Source organism: Thermobia domestica, chromosome 6, assembly GCF_964235325.1.
Source record: "Thermobia domestica chromosome 6, izTheDome1.hap1.1, whole genome shotgun sequence".
Lineage (NCBI taxonomy): Eukaryota > Metazoa > Arthropoda > Insecta > Zygentoma > Lepismatidae > Thermobia > Thermobia domestica.
The window spans coordinates 124,603,089-124,621,515 of record NC_137459.1 but is presented as its reverse complement, the minus strand read 5'-3'; positions in this window follow the sequence as shown (position 1 = coordinate 124,621,515).

The following is an 18,427-nucleotide window of genomic DNA, read 5'->3' as shown; positions in this document are numbered from 1 at the left end:
GTTCGTAAGTGCATTAGTTGTTTTGATCATCCACCACAATCTCTCCGGGTAGCTTGCTCCTAGCGAATGGAGCGCCAGGCAGCGGCGAGTCTCATTACTTTCTACATACACTTTATGAGGGCACTTTGCTTTAGTGCGTTAATTGTTTCGATCATCCACCACAGTCCCTTCGCGTAGCTTGCTTCTAGCGAATGGAGCACCCCGCAACGGCGAGTCTCATTACGTTCTGAACACATACTGTGTGTGAGCACAGTGCTTCAGTGCGTTAATTGTTTGGATTATCCACCACAAACCCTCCAGGTTGTCTGTTTCTAGCGAATGGAGCGCCACGGGGAGGCAAGTCTCATTAGTTTCTGCATATACTTTATGAGGGCATAGTGCTTCAATGCGTTAATTGTTTCTTTCATCCACCAGAATCCCCCCGGTTATCTTGGTTCTTGCGAATGGAGCGGCACGCAGCCGCGAGTCTAATTACTTTCTGCACACATACTGAGTGTGAGCATAGTCCTTCAGTGCGTTAATTGTTTCGATCAACCACCGCAATCCCGTCGGGTAGCTTGCTTTTAGCAAATAGAGCGCTAAGCGATGGCAAGTCTCATTACTTCGTGCTTACACTATATGAGGGCATAGTGCATCAGTGCGTTAATTGATTGGATCATCCACCACAATCCGTCCGAGTATCTTGTTTATAGCGAATGGAGCGCCACGCAGCGGCGAGTTCATTACTTTCTGCACAAATACTGCGTGTGAGCATAGTGCTTCGGCGCGATAATTGTTTGGATCATCCACCACAATTCCTCCGGGTAGCTTGCTTCTAGGGAATTGAGCGCCACACAGCGGCGAGTCTCATTAATTTCTGCTTATACTATATGACGGCATAGTCCTTCAGTTCGTTAATTGCTTGGATCATCCACAACAATGCTTCCGGGTAGCTTGCTTCTAGCGAATGGAGCGCCACGCAGCGGCGAGTCTCATTACTTTCTGGACACACACTGTGAGAATAGTCCTCCAGTGCGTTAATTGTTTGGATCAACCACCACAATCCTTTCGGGTAGCTTGCTTCTAGCGAATGGAGCGCCACGCGGTGGAAAGTTTCATTACTTTCAACATACACTTTATGAGGGCATAATTCTTCAATGCGTTAATTTTTATGATCCTCCACCACAATCCCTACGGGTAGCTTGCTTCTAGCGAATGGAGCGCCACGTCGTTGCAAGTCTCAATACTTTTTGCATACACTTTTTGAGGGCATAGTGTTTCAGTATGTTAATTCTTTGGAGCATCCACCACAATTCCTCTGGGTGGCTTGCTTTTAGCGAATGGAGCGCCACGCAGCGGCGAGTCTCATTACTTTCTGGACACATACTGTATGTGAGCATAGTGCTTCAGTGCGTTATATCTTTGGATCATCCACCACAATCCATCCGGGTTGCTTGTATCTAGCGAATGGAGCGCAACGCAGCGGCGAGTCTCATTACTTTCTGGACACATACTGTGTGTGAGCATAGTGCTTCAGTGCGTTAATTCTTTGGATCATTCACCACAATGCCTCCGTGTAGCTTGCTTCTAGCGAATGGAGCGCCACGCAGCGGCGAGTCTCATTATTTTCTGCATACACTTTATGAGGGCATAATTCGTCAGTGCATTAACTGTTTTGGTCATCCACCACAATCTCTCCGGGTAGCTTGCTTCTAGCGAATGAAGCGCCTCGCAGCGGCGAGTCTCATTACTTTCTACATACACTTTATGAGGGCATAGTTCGTCAGTGCGATAATTGTTTTGATCATCCACCACAATCCCTCCGGGTAGCTTGCTTCTACCGAATGGAGCGCCACGCAGCGGATAGTCTCATTACTTTATTGACACATACTCTGTGTGAGCATAGTGCTTCAATGTTTTAATTATTTTGAACATCCACCACAATCCCTCCGGGTAGCTTGCCTCTAGCGAATGGAGCGCCACGCAGCTGCGAGTCTCACTACTTTCTTGACACATAGTGTGTGTGAGCATATTGCTTCAGTGCGTTAATTGTTTTGATCATCCACCACAATCCCTCCGGGTAGCTTGCTTCTAGCGAATGGAGCGTCAAGCAGCGGCGAGTCTCATTACTTTTTGCATACACTTTATGAGGGCATAGTTCGTCAGTGCGTTAATTGTTATGATCATCCTCAACAATCACTCCGGGCAGCTTGCTCTTTCGAATGGAGCGCCACGATGCGGCGATTGTTCATTATTTTCTTGACTCATACTGTGTGTGAGCATAATGCTTCAGTGCGTTAATTGTTTTGATCATCCACCACAATCCCTCCTTTCAGCTTGCTTCTTGCGAATGGAGCGCTTGGCTGCGGCGAGTCTCATTGCTTTCTGCATATACTTTATGAGGACATAGTTCGTCAGTGCATTAATTGGTTGGATCATCCACCACAGTCCTTTCGGGTAGCTTGCTTCTAATGAATGGAGCGCCACGCAGCGGAGAGAATCATTACTTTCTTGACACATACTGTGTGTGAGCATAGTGCATCAGTGCGTTAATTGTTTTGATCATCCACCACAATTTCTCCGGGTAGCTTGCTTCTAGCGAGTGGAGCGCCACGCAGCGGTGAGTTTCATTACTTTCTGGGCACGTCCTGTGTGTAAACATAGTGCTTCAGTGCCTTGATTATTTGGATCATCCACTACAATGCCTCCGGGTTGCTTGTGTCTAGCGAATTAAGCTCCACTCAGCGTCAAGTGTCATTACATTCTGCTTACATTATATGAGTTCATAATGCTTCACTGCGTTAATTGTATGGATCATTCACAACAATGCCTACGGGTAGCTTGCTTCTAGCGAATGGAGCGACACGCAGCGGCGAGTCTCATTACTTTCTGGACATATGCTGTATGTGAGCATAGTCCTTCAGTGCGTTAATTTTTTGGATGAAGCACCACAATCCCTTCAGTTAGCTTGGTCCCAGCGAATGGATCGCCACGCAGCGGCGAGTTTCATTACTTTCCGCTTACACTATATGAGAGTATAGTCCTTCAGTGCATTAATTCTTTCTTTCATCCACCAGAATCCCCCCGGTTAGCTTGGTTCTTGCGAATGAAGCGGCACGCAGCGGCGAGTCTCGTTACTTTCTGGACATATACTGCGTGTGAGCAAAGTGCTTCAATGCGATAATTCTTTGCATCATCCACCACAATCCCTTGGGTAGATTGCTTCTAGCGAATCGCGCGCAACGCAGCGGCGAGTCTCCTTTCTTTCTGGACATATACTGTGTGTGAGCATAGTCCTTCAGTGCGTTAACTGTTTGGATCAAGCACCACAATCCCTTCAGTTAGCTTGGTTCCAGCGAATGGAGCGCCAAGCGGTGGAAAATTTCATTACTTTCTGCATACACTTTATGAGGGCACTTTGCTTCAGTGCGTTAATTGTTTCGATCATCCACCACAGTCCCTCCGCGTAGCTTGGTTCTAGCGAATGGAGGACCCCGCAGCGGCGAGTCTCATTACTTTCTGGACACATACTGTGTGTGAGCATAGTCCTTCAGTGCGTTAATTGTTTCGATTAACCACCGCAATCCCGTCGGGTAGCTTGCTTCTAGCAAATGGAGCGCTAAGCGATGGCAAGTCTCATTACTTCCTGCTTACACTATATGAGGGCAATGTGCATCAGTGCGTTAATTGTTTGGATCATCCACCGCAAACCCTCCAGGTTGCTTGTTTCTAGCGGATGGAGCGCCACGAGGCAGCGAGTCCTATTACTTTTTGCATACACTTTATGAGGGGACAGTGCTTCAGTGCTTTATGTGTTTGGATCATCCACCGGAATCTTTCAGGCTATCTTGCTTCTAACGAATGGAGCGCCACGCTGCGGCGAGTCTAATTACTTTCTGCACACATACTGAGTGTGAGCATAGTCCTTCAGTGCATTAATTGTTTCGATTAACCACCGCAATCCCGTCGGGTAGCTTGCTTCTAGCAAACGGAGCGCTAAGCGATGGCAAGTCTCATTACTTCCTGCTTACACTATATGAGGGCATAGTGCATCAGTGCGTTAATTGATTGGATCATCCACCACAATCCTCCGGGTAGTTTGCTTCTAGGGAATATAGCGCCGCAGAGCGGCGAGACTCATTAATTTCTGCTTACACTATATGAGGGCATAGTCCTTCAGTGCGTTAATTGTTTGGATCTCCACAACAATGCCTCCGTTTAACTTGCTTCTAGAGAATGGAGCGCCACGCAGCGGCGAGTCTCATTACTTTCTGGACACAACTGTGAGCATAGTCCTTCAGTGCGTTAATTGTTTGGATCAACCACCACAATCCCTTCGGGTAGCTTGCTTGTAGCGAATGGAGCGCCACGCGGTGGAAAGTCTTATTACTTTCAACGTACACTTTATGAGGGCATAATGCTTCAGTGCGTTAATTTTTTTGATCCTCCACCACAATCCCTAAAGGTAGCTTGCTTCTAGCGAATGGAGCGCCACGCCGTTGCAAGTCTCAATACTTTTAGCATACATTTTTTGAGTTCATAGTGCTTCAGTGTGTTAATTCTTTGGAGCATCCTCCACAATTCCTCTAAGTGGCTTGCTTCTAGCGAATGGAGCGCCACGCAGCGGCGAGTCTCATTACTTTCTGGACACATACTGTGTGTGAGCATAGTGCTTCAGTGCGTTAATTCTTTGGATCATCCACCAAAATCCATCCAGTTAGCTTGGTTCTTGCGAATGGAGCGCAACGCAGTGGCGAGTCTCATTACTTTCTGGACACATACTGCGTGTGAGCATAGTGCTTCAGCGCGATAATTGTTTGAATCATCCACCACAATCTTTCCGGATATCTTGCTTCTAAGGAATTGAGCGCCACACAGCGGCGAGTCTCATTAATTTCTGCTTACACTATATGAGGGCATAGTGCTTCAGTGCGTTAATTGTTTAGAACATCCACAACAATGCCTCCGGGTAGCTTGCTTCTAGCGAATGGAGCGCCGCGCAGTGGCGAGTCTCATTACTTTCTGGACACATACTGCGTGTGAGCATAGTGCTTCAGCGCGATAATTGTTTGGATCATCCACCAGAATCCCTCCCGTCAGCTTGGTTCTTGCGAATGGAGCGCCACGCCGTGGGATGTGTCATTACTTTTTACATGCAGTTTATGAGGGCATAGTGCTTCAGTGTGTTAATTCTTTGGATCATCCACCAAAATTTCCCTGGGTAGCTTGCTTCTAGCGAATGTTGCGCCACGCAGCGGCCAGTCTCATTACTTTCTGGACACATACTGTGTGTGAGCATAGTCTCTCAGTGCTTTAATTGTTTGGATCAACCACCACAATCCCTTCGGGTAGCTTGCTTCTAGATTATGGGGCGCCACGATCTGGCAAGTGTCAATACTTTTTGCATACAGTTTATGAGGGCATAGTGCTTCAGTGTGTTAATTCTTTGGATCATCCACCACAATTTCTCTGGGTAGCTTGCTTCTGGCGAATGGAGCGCCACAGTGCGGCGAGTCTCATTGTTTTCTGGACACATACTGTGTGTGAGCATAGTGCTTCATTGCGTTAATTTTTTGGATCATCCACTACAATCCCTCCGGGTAGCTTGCTTCTAGCGAATGGATCACCACGAAGCGGCGAGTCTCATTACTTTCTGCATACACTTTTAGAGGGCATAATACTTCAGTGCTTTAATAGCTTGGATCATATACTAAAATCTTTCCGGGTAGCTTGTTTTAGCGAATGGAGCGCCAAGCAGGGAAAAATCTCATTACTTTCTGCATACACTTTATGAAGGCATAGTGCTTCATTGCGTTATTTTTTTGTATCATCCACTACAATCCCTCCGGGTAGCTTGCTTCTAGCGAATGGATCGCCACGAAGCGGCGAGTCTCATTACTTTCTGCGTACACTTTTTGAGGGCATAATGCTTCAGTGCTTTAATTGTTTGGATCATCCACAACAATTCCTCCGGGTACCTTGCTTCTAGCGAATTCAGCGCCACACAGCGACTAGTCTCATTAATTTCTGCTTACACTACATGAGGGCATAGTGCTTCATTGCGTTAATTGTGTGCATCATCCACCAGAATCCCTCCGGTTACCTTGGTTCTTGCGAATGGAGCGCCACGCGGCGGCAAGTCTCATTACTTTCTTCTTACACTATATGATTGCATAATGCTTCAGTGCGTTAATTGTTTGGAACATCCACAAGAATCCCTCCCGCGTGGCATGCTTCTAGCGAATGGAGCGCAACGCAGCGGAGAGTCTCAATATTTTCTGGTCACATACTTTGTGTGTGCATAGTGCTTCAGCGCGTTAATTGTATGGATCATCCACCAAATTAGCTCCGGGTAACTTGCTTCTAGCGAATGCACCGACACGAGGTGGCAAGTCTCATTACTTTCTGCATACAAATTATGAAGGCATAGAGCTTCCGTGCGTTGATTGTTTGGATCATCCACCGCAATCCCTCCGGGTAGATTGCTTCTACCGAATGGAGCGCCGAGTCTATTACTTTTTGGACAGATACTGTGTGTGAGCATAGTCTTTCAGTGAGTTAATTGATTGGATCATCCACCAGAATCTTCCAGGTAGCTTGCTTCTAGCGAATGGAGCGCCAAGCAGCGACGAGTCTCATTAATTTCTGAACACATACTGTGTGTGAGCATAGTGCTTTACTGCCTTATTGTTTGGATCAACCACCAGAATACCACCAGGTTGCTTGCTTCTAGCGAATGGAGCGCCACGCAGCGGCGAGTGTCATTACTTTCTGGACACATACTGTGTGTGAGCATAGTGGTTCAGTGAGTTAATTGATCGGATCATCCACCAGAATTCTCCAGGTAGCTTGCTTCTAGCGAATGGAGCGCCACGCGGCGGCGAATCTCATTAACTTCTGCTTACACTTTATGAGGACGTAGTGCTTCAGTGCGTTAATTGTTTGGAAAATCCTCCAGAATTCCTCCGGGTAGATTTTTTTTTTAATTCCACTACTACCTCTGCCACTGCCATAAACATTGGACTTATCGGCACTCGCAACTGCCCCTAAATCTTTCTAATCTCTCTACTTAATATTTCTTTCTCTCCCTCTCTCTTTCGTTTTTAATTACCCATGACAGCGGCTGGGGCTTCCTTGCTTCAGTGCTTTAATTGTTTGGATCATCCACCAGAATCCCTCCGGGGCACTCGTGTTTAGCGAATTGATGGCCACGCTGTGGCAAGTCTCATTACTTTCTGCTTACACTATATGAGTGAATAGTGCTTCAGTGCGTTAATTGTTCGAATAATTCACCACAATGCGTCCCGATAGCTTGTTTCTAACGAATCGAGCGCCACGTAATGGCGAGTCTCATTACTTTCCGCATACACTTTATGAGGGCATAGTGCTTCAGTGCGTTAATTGTTTGGATCATCCGCCAGAATCCCTCTTTGTAGCTTGCTTCTATCAAATGGAGCGCCATGCAGCGGTGAGTTTCATTACTTTCTGGACATATCCTGTGTGTAAACATAGTGCTTTAGTGCCTTAATTGTTTGGATCATCCACTACAATGCTTCCGGGTTGCTTGTTTCTAGCGAATTAAGCTCCACTCAGAGTCAAGTGTCATTACTTTCTGCTTACATTATATGAGTTCATAATGCTTCACTGCGTTAATTGTTTGGATCATCCACAACAATGCCTACGGGTAGCTTGCTTCTAGCGAATGGAGCGACACGCAGCGGCGAGTCTCATTACTTTCTGGACATATACTGTATGTGAGCATAGTCCTTCAGTGCGTTAATTTTTTGGATAAAGCACCACAATCCCTTCAGTTAGCTTGGTCCCAGCGAATGGAGCGCCAAGCGGTGGAAAATCTCATTACTTTCTGCATACACTTTATGATAGCATAATGCTTCAGTGCGTTAATTGTTTGGATCATCCACCATAATCCCTCCGGGTAGCTTGCTTCTAGGGAATTGTGCGCCACACAGCGACGAGTCTCATTAATTTCTGCTTACACTATATGAGGGCATAGTCCTTCAGTGCGTTAATTGTTTGGATCATCCACAACAATGCCTCCGGGTAGCTTGCTTCTAGAGAATGGAGCGCCACGCAGCGGCGAGTCTCATTACTTTCTGGACACACACTGTGAGCATAGTCCTTCAGTGCGTTAATTGTTTGGATCAACCACCACAATCTCTTCGGGTAGCTTGCTACTAGCGAATGGAGCGCCACGCTGTGGAAAGTCTCATTACTTTCAACATACACTTTATGAGGGCATAATGCTTCAATGCGTTAATTTTTTTGATCCTCCACCACAATCCCTACAGGTAGCTTGCTTCTAGCGAATGGAGCGCCACGCCGTTGCAAGTCTCAATACTTTTTGCATACATTTTTTGAGGGCATAGTGTTTCAGTGTGTTAATTCTTTGCAGCATCAACCACAATTTCTCTGGGTAGCTTGCTTCTAGCGAATAGAGCGCCACGCAGCGGCCAGTCTCATTACTTTCTGGACACATACTGTGTGTGAGCATAGTCCTTCAGTGCGTTAATTTTTTGGATCATCTACAACAATGCCTCCGGGTAGCTTGCTTCTAGCGAATGGAGCGCCACGCAGCGGCGAGTCTCATTACTTTCTGCACACACACTGTATGTGAGCATAGTCCTTGAGTGCGTTAATTGTTTGGATCAACCACCACAATCCCTTCGGGTAGCTTGCTTCTAGAGAATGGAGTGCAAAGCGGTGGAAAGTCTCATTACTATCTTCTTACACAATATGAAGGCATAGTGCTTCAGTGCGTTAATTGTTTGGATCATCCACCGGAATCCCTCCGGTCAGCTTGGTTCTTGCGAATGGAGCGCCATACCGTGGCAAGTGTCAATACTTTTGCATACACTTTATGATGGCATAGTGCTTCATTGCGTTAATTTTTTGGATCATCCACTACAATCCCTCCGGGTAGCTTGCTTCTAGCGAATGGATCACCACGAAGCGGCGAGTCTCGTTACTTTCTGCATACACTTTTTGAGGGCATAATACTTCAGTGCTTTAGTAGCTTGGATCATATACTAAAATCTTTCCGGGTAGCTTGATTCTAGCGAATGGAGCGCCAAGCAGGGAAAAATCTCATTACTTTCTGCATACACTTTATGAAGGCATAGTGCTTCATTGCGTTATTTTTTTGTATCATCCACTACAATCCCTCCGGGTAGCTTGCTTCTAGCGAATGGATCGCCACGAAGCGGCGAGTCTCATTACTTTCTGCGTACACTTTTTGAGGGCATAATGCTTCAGTGCTTTAATTGTTTGGATCATCCACAACAATTCCTCCGGGTACCTTGCTTCTAGCGAATTCAGCGCCACACAGCGGCTAGTCTCATTAATTTCTGCTTACACTACATGAGGGCATAGTGCTTCATTGCGTTAATTGTGTGCATCATCCACCAGAATCCCTCCGGTTACCTTGGTTCTTGCGAATGGAGCGCCACGCGGCGGCAAGTCTCATTACTTTCTTCTTACACTATATGATTGCATAATGCTTCAGTGCGTTAATTGTTTGGAACATCCACAAGAATCCCTCCCGCGTGGCATGCTTCTAGCGAATGGAGCGCAACGCAGCGGAGAGTCTCAATATTTTCTGGTCACATACTTTGTGTGTGCATAGTGCTTCAGTGCGTTAATTGTATGGATCATCCACCAAATTAGCTCCGGGTAACTTGCTTCTAGCGAATGCAGCGACACGAGGTGGCAAGTCTCATTACTTTCTGCACACAAATTATGAAGGCATAGAGCTTCCGTGCGTTGATTGTTTGGATCATCCACCGCAATCCCTCCGGGTAGATTGCTTCTAGCGAATGGAGCGCCGAGTCTCATTACTTTTTGGACAGATACTGTGTGAGCATAGTCTTTCAGTGCGTTAATTGTTTGGATCAACCACCAAATTCTCTTGGGGTAGCTTGCTTCTAGCGAATGGAGCGCCGCGCGGTGGAAAGTCTCATTACTTTCTGCATACACTTTATGAGGGCATAATGCTTCAGTGTGTTAATCTTTTGGATCATCCACGAGAACCTTTCCGGGTTGCTTCCTTCTAGCGAATGGAGCGCCACGCAGCGGCGAGTCTCATTACATTCTGGACACATACTGTGTGTGAGCATAGTCCTTCAGTTCGTTAATATTTTCGATCAACCACTGCAATCTCGTCGGGTAGCTTGCTTCTAGCGAATGGAGCGCCATGCAGCGGTGAGTAACATTACTTTCTGCTTACATTATATGAGGCAAAACTGCTTCAGTGCGTTAATTGTTTGGATCATCAACCAGATTCCCTCCAGTTAGCTTGGTTCTTGCGAGTGGAGCGCGACGCGCTGGCAAGTCTCATTACTTCCTGCTTACACTATATGAGGGCATAGTGCATCAGTGCGTTAATTGTTTGGATCATCCACGACAATGTTCCCTTGTAGCTTGCTTCTTGCGAATGGAGCGCCACGCAGCGGCGAGTCTCATTCCTTTTGGACACATACTGTGTGTGAGCATAGTGCTTCAGTGTGTTAATTGTTCTGATCATCCACCACAATGAATCCGGGTAGCTTTCTTCTAGCAAATGGAGCGCCACGCGGTGGGAAGTCTCATTACTATCTGCTTACACTATATGAGGGCATAGTGCTTCAGTGCGTTAATTGTTTGGAACATCCACCAGTATCACTCCGGTTAGTTTGGTTCTTGCGGATGGAGCGCCAGGCGGTGGCTCTTCCCATTACTTTCTGTACATATACTGTGTGTGAGCATAGTTTTTCAGTGAGTTAATTGATTGGATCATCCACCAGAATCTTCCAGGTAGCTTGCTTCTAGCGAACGGAGCGCCAAGCAGCGACGAGTCTCATTAATTTCTGAACACATACTGTGTGTGAGCATAGTGCTTTACTGCCTTATTGTTTGGATCAACCACCAGAATACCACCAGGTTGCTTGCTTCTAGCGAATGGAGCGCCACGCAGCGGCGAGTGTCATTACTTTCTGGACACATACTGTGTGTGAGCATAGTGGTTCAGTGAGTTAATTGATCGGATCATCCACCAGAATTCTCCAGGTAGCTTGCTTCTAGCGAATGGAGCGCCACGCGGCGGCGAATCTCATTAACTTCTGCTTACACTTTATGAGGACGTAGTGCTTCAGTGCGTTAATTGTTTGGAAAATCCTCCAGAATTCCTCCGGGTAGATTTTTTTTTTAATTCCACTACTACCTCTGCCACTGCCATAAACATTGGACTTATCGGCACTCGCAACTGCCCCTAAATCTTTCTAATCTCTCTACTTAATATTTCTTTCTCTCTTTTTCTCTTTCGTTTTTAATTACCCATGACAGCGGCTGGGGCTTCCTTGCTTCAGTGCTTTAATTGTTTGGATCATCCACCAGAATCCCTCCGGGGCACTCGTGTTTAGCGAATTGATGGCCACGCTGTGGCAAGTCTCATTACTTTCTGCTTACACTATATGAGTGAATAGTGCTTCAGTGCGTTAATTGTTCGAATAATCCACCACAATGCGTCCCGATAGCTTGTTTCTAACGAATCGAGCGCCACGTAATGGCGAGTCTCATTACTTTCCGCATACACTTTATGAGGGCATAGTGCTTCAGTGCGTTAATTGTTTGGATCATCCGCCAGAATCCCTCTTTGTAGCTTGCTTCTATCAAATGAAGCGCCATGCACCGGTGAGTTTCATTACTTTCTGGACAGACACTGTGAGCATAGTCCTTCAGTGCGTTAATTGTTTGGATCAACCACCACAATCTCTTCGGGTAGCTTGCTACTAGCGAATGGAGCGCCACGCGGTGGAAAGTCTCATTACTTTCAACATACACTTTATGAGGGCATAATGCTTCAATGCGTTAATTTTTTTGATCCTCCACCACAATCCCTACAGGTAGCTTGCTTCTAGCGAATGGAGCGCCACGCCGTTGCAAGTCTCAATACTTTTTGCATACATTTTTTGAGGGCATAGTGCTTCAGTGTGTTAATTCTTTGCAGCATCAACCACAATTTCTCTGGGTAGCTTGCTTCTAGCGAATGGAGCGCCACGCAGCGGCCAGTCTCATTACTTTCTGGACACATACTGTGTGTGAGCATAGTCCTTCAGTGCGTTAATTCTTTGGATCATCCACAACAATGCCTCCGGGTAGCTTGCTTCCAGCGAATGGAGCGCCATGCAGCGGCGAGTCTCATTACTTTCTGCACACACACTGTATGTGAGCATAGTCCTTGAGTGCGTTAATTGTTTGGATCAACCACCACAATCCCTTCGGGTAGCTTGCTTCTAGAGAATGGAGTGCAAAGCGGTGGAAAGTCTCATTACTATCTTCTTACACAATATGAAGGCATAGTGCTTCAGTGCGTTAATTGTTTGGATCATCCACCACAATTTCTCTGGGTAGCTTGCTTCTAGCGAATGGAGCGCCACGCAGCGGCCAGTCTCATTACTTTCTGGACACATACTGTGTGTGAGCATAGTCCTTCAGTGCGTTAATTCTTTGGATCAACCACCACAATCCCTTCGGGTAGCTTGCTTCTAGAGAATGGGGCGCCACGCCGTGGCAAGTGTCAATACTTTTTGCATACAGTTTATGAGGGCATAGTGCTTCAGTGTGTTAATTCTTTGGATCATCCACCACAATTTCTCTGGGTAGGTTGCTTCTGGCGAATGGAGCGCCAAAGTGCGGCGAGTCTCAACACTTTCTGGACACATACTGTGTGTGAGCATAGTGTTTCAGTCCGTTAATTCTTTGGATCATCCAACAATATCCGTCCGGGTAGCTTTTTTCTAGCGAATGGAGCGCCACGCGGTGGCAAGTCTCATTACTATCTTCTTACACAATATGAACGCATAGTGCTTCAGTGCGTTAATTGTTTGGATCATCCACCAGAATCCCTCCGGTCAGCGTGGTTCTTGCGAATAGAGCGCCATACCGTGGCAAGTGTCAATACTTTTTGCATACACTTTATGATGGCATAGTGCTTCATTGCGTTAATTTTTTGGATCATCCACTACAATCCTTCCGGGTAGCTTGCTTCTAGCGAATGGATCGCCACGAAGCGGCGAGTTTCATTACTTTCTGCATACACTTTTTAAAAGCATAATGCTTCAGTGCTTTAATTGCTTGGATCATATACCAAAATCTTTCCGGGTAGCTTGCTTCTAGCGAATGGAGCGCCAAGCGGGGAAAAATCTCATTACTTTCTGCATAAACTTTATGAAGGCATAGTGCTTCATTGCGTTATTTTTTTGTATCATCCACTACAATCCCTCCGGGTAGCTTGCTTCTAGCGAATGGATCGCCACGAAGCGGCGAGTCTCACTACCTTCTGCATACACTTTTAAAGAGCATAATACTTCAGTGCTTTAATTGTTTGGATCATCCACAACAATGCCTCCGGGTACCTTGCTTCTAGCGAATTCAGCGCCACACAGCGGCTAGTCTCATTAATTTCTGCTTACACTACATGAGGGCATAGTGCTTCATTCCGTTAATTGTTTGCATCATCCGCCAGAATCCCTCCGGTTACCTTGGTTCTTGCGAATGGAGCGCCACGCGGCGGCAAGTCTCATTACTTTCTTCTTACACTATATGATTGCATAATGCTTCAGTGCGTTAATTGTTTGGAACATCCACAAGAATCCCTCCCGGGTGGCATGCTTCTGGCGAATGGAGCGCCAAAGTGCGGCGAGTCTCAACACTTTCTGGACACATACTGTGTGTGAGCATAGTGTTTCAGTCCGTTAATTCTTTGGATCATCCAACAATATCCGTCCGGGTAGCTTTTTTCTAGCGAATGGAGCGCCACGCGGTGGCAAGTCTCATTACTATCTTCTTACACAATATGAACGCATAGTGCTTCAGTGCGTTAATTGTTTGGATCATCCACCAGAATCCCTCCGGTCAGCGTGGTTCTTGCGAATAGAGCGCCATACCGTGGCAAGTGTCAATACTTTTTGCATACACTTTATGATGGCATAGTGCTTCATTGCGTTAATTTTTTGGATCATCCACTACAATCCTTCCGTGTAGCTTGCTTCTAGCGAATGGATCGCCACGAAGCGGCGAGTTTCATTACTTTCTGCATACACTTTTTAAAAGCATAATGCTTCAGTGCTTTAATTGCTTGGATCATATACCAAAATCTTTCCGGGTAGCTTGCTTCTAGCGAATGCAGCGACACGAGGTGGCAAGTATCATTACTTTCTGCATACAAATTATGAGGGCATAGAGCTTCCGTGCGTTGATTGTTTGGATCATCCACCGCAATCCCTCCGGGTAGATTGCTTCTAGCGAATGGAGCGCCGAGTCTCATTACTTTTTGGACAGATACTGCGTGTGAGCATAGTGCTTCAGTGCGGTAATTGTTTGGATCATCCACAACAATCCCTACGGGTAGCTTGCTTCTAGCGAATGGAGCGACACGCAGCGGCGAGTCTCATTACTTTCTGGACATATACTGTATGTGAGCATAGTCCTTCAGTGCGTTAATTTTTTGGATGAAGCACCACAATCCCTTCAGTTAGCTTGGTCCCAGCGAATGGAGCGCCAAGCGGTGGAATATCTCATTACTTTCTGCATACACTTTATGATAGCATAATGCTTCAGTGCGTTAATTGTTTGGATCATCCACCATAATCCCTCCGGGTAGCTTGCTTCTAGGGAATTGTGCGTTACACAGCGGCGAGTCTCATTACTTTCTGCTTACACTATATGAGGGCATAGTCCTTCAGTGCGTTAATTGTTTGGATCATCCACAACAATGCCTCCGTGTAGCTTGCTTCTAGAGAATGGAGCGCCACGCAGCGGCGAGCCTCTTTACTTTCTGGACACACACTGTGAGCATAGTCCTTCAGTGCGTAAATTGTTTCGATCAACCACCACAATCCCTTCGGGTAGCTTGCTACTAGCGAATGGAGCGCGACGCGGTGGAAAGTCTCATTACTTTCAACATACACTTTATGAGGGCATAATTCTTCAATGCGTTAATTTTTTTGATCCTCCACCACAATCCCTACAGGTAGCTTGCTTCTAGCGAATGGAGCGCCACGCCGTTGCAAGTCTCAATACTTTTTGCATACATTTTTTGAGGGCATAGTGCTTCAGTGTGTTAATTCTTTGGAGCATCCACCACAATTCCTCAGAGTGGCTTGCTTCTAGCGAATGGAGCGCCACGCAGCGGCGAGTCTCATTACTTTCTGGACACATACTGTGTGTGAGCATAGTGCTTCAGTGCGTTAATTCTTTGGATCATCCACCCCAATCCATCCGGGTTGCTTGTTTCTAGCGAATGGAGCGCCACGCAGCGGCGAGTCTCATTACTTTCTGGACACATACTGTGTGTGAGCATAGTGCTTCAGTGCGTTAATTCTTTGGATCATTCACTACAATGCCTCCGGGTAGCTTGCTTCTAGCGAATGGAGCGCCACGGGGAGGCAAGTCTCATTAGTTTCTGCATATACTTTATAAGGGCATAGTGCTTCAGTGCGTTAATTGTTTGGTTCATCCAAAAAAATCCCTCCGGTTAGCTTGGTTCTTGCGAATGGAGCGCAACGCAGTGGCGAGTCTCATTACTTTCTGGACACATACTGCGTGTGAGCATAGTGCTTCAGCGCGATAATTGTTTGGATCATCCACTACAATCTTTCCGGGTATCTTGCTTCTAAGGAATTTAGCGCCACACAGCGGCGAGTCTCATTAATTTCTGCTTACACTATATGAGGGCATAGTGCTTCAGTGCGTTAATTGTTTAGAACATCCACAACAATGCCTCCGGGTAGCATGCTTCTAGCGAATGGAGCGCCACGCAGCGGCGAGTCTCATTACTTTCTGCACACACACTGCATGTGAGCATAGTCCTTGAGTGCGTTAATTGTTTGGATCAACCACCACAATCCCTTCGGGTAGCTTGCTTCTAGAGAATATAGTGCCAAGCGGTGGAAAGTCTCATTACTATCTTCTTACACAATATGAAGGCATAGTGCTTGAGTGCGTTAATTGTTTGGATCATCCACCAGAATCCCTCCGGTCAGCTTGGTTCTTGCGAATGGAGCGCCACGCCGTGGCAAGTGTCATTACTTTTTGCATACAGTTTATGAGGGCATAGTGCTTCAGTGTGTTAATTCTTTGGATCATCCACCACAATTTCTCTGGGTAGCTTGCTTCTGGCGAATGGAGCGCCACAGTGCGGCGAGTCTCATTACTTTCTGGACACATACTGTGCGTGAGCATAGTGCTTGAGTGCGTTAATTGTTTGGATCATCCACCAGAATCCCTCCGGTCAGCTTGGTTCTTGCGAATGGAGCGCCACGCCGTGGCAAGTGTCATTACTTTTTGCATACAGTTTATGAGGGCATAGTGCTTCAGTGTGTTAATTCTTTGGATCATCCACCACAATTTGTCTGGGTAGCTTGCTTCTGGCGAATGGAGCGCCACAGTGCAGCGAGTCTCATTACTTTCAGGACACATACTGTGTGTGTGCATAGTGCTTCAGTGCGTTAATTCTTTGGATCATGCACCACAATCCCTCCTTGTAGTTTTTTTCTAGCGAATGGAGCGCCACGCGCTGCCAAGTCTCATTACTATCTTCTTACACAATATGAAGGCATAGTGCTTCAGTGCGTTAATTGTTTGGATTATCCACCAGAATCCCTCCGGTCAGCTTGGTTCTTGCGAATGGAGCGCCATACCGTGGCAAGTGTCAATACTTTTTGCATACACTTTATGATGGCATAGTGCTTCATTGCGTTAATTTTTTGGATCATCCACTACAATCCCTCCGGGTAGCTTGCTTCGAGCGAATGGAGCGCCACGCCGTTGCAAGTCTCAATACTTTTTGCATACATTTTTTGAGGGCATAGTGCTTCAGTGTGTTAATTCTTTGGAGCATCCACCACAATTCCTCAGAGTGGCTTGCTTCAAGCGAATGGAGCGCCACGCAGCGGCGAGTCTCATTACTTTCTGGACACATACTGTGTGTGAGCATAGTGCTTCAGTGCGTTAATTCTTTGGATCATTCACTACAATGCCTCCGGGTAGCTTGCTTCTAGCGAGTGGAGCGCCACGAGGATGCAAGTCTCATTAGTTTCTGCATATACTTTATGAGGGCATAGTGCTTCAGTGCGTTAATTGTTTGGTTCATCAAACAAAATCCCTCCTTTTAGCTTGGTTCTTGCGAATGGAGCGCAACGCAGTGCCGAGTCTCATTACTTTCTGGACACATACTGCGTGTGAGCATAGTGCTTCAGCGCGATAATTGTTTGGATCATCCACTACAATCTTTCCGGGTATCTTGCTTCTAAGGAATTGAGCGCCACACAGCGGCGAGTCTCATTAATTTCTGCTTACACTATACGAGGGCATAGCGCTTCAGTGCGTTAATTGTTTAGAACATCCACAACAATGCCTCCGGGTAGCTTGCTTCTAGCGAATGGAGCGCCACGCAGCGGCGAGTCTCATTACTTTCTGCACACACACTGCATGTGAGCATAGTCCTTGAGTGCGTTAATTGTTTGGATCAACCACCACAATCCCTTCGGGTAGCTTGCTTCTAGAGAATATAGTGCCAAGCGGTGGAAAGTCTCATTACTATCTTCTTACACAATATGAAGGCATAGTGCTTGAGTGCGTTAATTGTTTGGATCATCCACCAGAATCCCTCCGGTCAGCTTGGTTCTTGCGAATGGAGCGCCACGCCGTGGCAAGTGTCATTACTTTTTGCATACAGTTTATGAGGGCATAGTGCTTCAGTGTGTTAATTCTTTGGATCATCCACCACAATTTCTCTGGGTAGCTTGCTTCTGGCGAATGGAGCGCCACAGTGCGGCGAGTCTCATTACTTTCTGGACACATACTGTGTGTGAGCATAGTGCTTCAGTGCGTTAATTCTTTGGATCAACCACCACAATCCCTTCGGGTAGCTTGCTTCTAGAGAATGGAGCGCCACGCCGTGGCAAGTGTCAATACTTTTTGCATACAGTTTATGAGGGCATAGTGCTTCAGTGTGTTAATTCTTTGGATCATCCACCACAATTTGTCTGGGTAGCTTGCTTCTGGCGAATGGAGCGCCACAGTGCAGCGAGTCTCATTACTTTCAGGACACATACTGTGTGTGTGCATAGTGCTTCAGTGCGTTAATTCTTTGGATCATGCACCACAATCCCTCCTTGTAGTTTTTTTCTAGCGAATGGAGCGCCACGCGCTGCCAAGTCTCATTACTATCTTCTTACACAATATGAAGGCATAGTGCTTCAGTGCGTTAATTGTTTGGATTATCCACCAGAATCCCTCCGGTCAGCTTGGTTCTTGCGAATGGAGCGCCATACCGTGGCAAGTGTCAATACTTTTTGCATACACTTTATGATGGCATAGTGCTTCATTGCGTTAATTTTTTGGATCATCCACTACAATCCCTCCGGGTAGCTTGCTTCGAGCGAATGGAGCG